The sequence below is a fragment of the Zosterops lateralis genome (genome assembly GCF_965231275.1).
Source record: "Zosterops lateralis genome assembly, chromosome: 2".
Lineage (NCBI taxonomy): Eukaryota > Metazoa > Chordata > Aves > Passeriformes > Zosteropidae > Zosterops > Zosterops lateralis.
In genome coordinates, this window is record NC_139763.1 from 89,519,718 (window position 1) to 89,521,305 (window position 1,588).

Consider the following 1,588-nt stretch of genomic DNA (forward strand, 5'->3'; position numbering starts at 1 on the left):
AAGATGTGAAAAACCCTCTCAGGTCAGGATAAGGACAGGGAGATCTCTCCCCAGCTACTGTCATGGGCAAAACTGACTTAACTTGAGGAAAGTTTAATTTAATTTATGGACAATTAAAAACAAATAAATTGATAAAATTGTGATTAAACACCCCCCCTCCCAAAAAAAAAAAAAAAAAAAAAAAAAAAAAAAAAAAAAAAAGCAAAACAAAAACACGATAACAAAGAAATTAAACTTTGAAAAGCTTCTCCTACCTTTATTTTCTCTCCAGGATGGACTTCACATCTGACTCTTCTGTCCCTCCTTCCTTGCCCAGTGTCACAGGGGGCAGGTCATGGGTGTTGTGGTCAGTTCATAGCACTTCACCTCTGCTGCTTCTTCCTGCTTATGCTATTCTTCTGCTCCACCATGGCATCCTTCAAGAAACGCTCTGATGTGGCCTCCTCCCATGGACTGCAATTCTTCATGTTCATCTTGACATTAGAAAGACTTTTCTTACAGTGAAAATAATCAGTCACCAGAATCTCCCCAGGGATGTAGCAGAGGTGCCATTGCTGGAGGCTTTCAAGGTGTGGTTGGGCAGGGTTCTAGATAACCTCATCTAGGAACCCAGTGTGGGCCCTCCACAGGCCTCAGCTCCTGCCAGAAAACCTACCCCAGTGTAGGCTCTCCATAGGCTGCAGGGGAATCTCAGCTCTGGCACCTGGAGCACCTCCTGCCCCTCCTTCTCCCCTGATCTTGGTGTCTGCAGGGCTGTTTCTCCCACGTATTGTCCTTCCTGTCTCCCACAGCTGCTGTGCACAGCTTTTTACCCTTAGTTGAATATACTGTCACAAAGGTGCCACCAGCATCACCGATGAGCTCAGCCTTGGTTCTGCAGTGGGTCTGCTTTGGGGCTGCCTGGAGGTGGCTCTGACCAGCTCCTTCTCACGTCCCACAGACGCCACTGATGCAGCCCTGCCAGTACCAAAACCTTGCCCTGTAAACCCAGTGTAAGGTTACTCTTCAGGAACCTGTACCAACCTGCACCACTACTGAATCTCAGCTGTTTCCCTTCTCTGTAGGGTGGAGGAGGGGGCTTTTGTGGTTTCCCACCCACATTTGGTCTCTCTCTCTCTCTGAATCCCAGCCTCAGCCAAGGTGGCGGAAACCCACTGAGCCCCAGACATGGCTGAGATTTCATCTCTGTGCCACCCACTCTTCTCCTTTTGGCAGTGCCTTGCCCCTTCATCTGGAGAGTGGGGGTGTGAGATGCAGCCAGGCTTTGGGGGGAGCAGGAGCAGACAGCCACAGCAGTGAGGTTCACAGTGTGCCACCAACTGTGACAGGAACAGCCGTGATCAGCACAGGAGCTTCTCCATTGATTGTGACTTTGGAGAAAGGCGATGTCCTATTTCAGACAGGCAGTCGCCTGCATGAGACAGGAACTTCCCAGTGAGGGATACAAAGGATGGGATGGGATGGGATGGGATGGGATGGGATGGGATGGGATGGGATGGGATGAGATGAGATGGGATGGGATGGGATGGGATGGGCACTCTGCCAGTGTCCAGAACTTGGGAAAGCCCTTTTCTGAGACACAGCTCTC

At 50.1% G+C, this 1,588-nt stretch overlaps 1 protein-coding gene across 1 annotated transcript in view; it reads left to right on the top strand.

Annotated features, from left to right (window-relative positions):
• PHB2 (prohibitin 2) overlaps positions 1 to 1,588 on the top strand; it is a 241,086-nt gene that overhangs the window by 146,770 nt on the left and 92,728 nt on the right. The window lies entirely within an intron of this gene.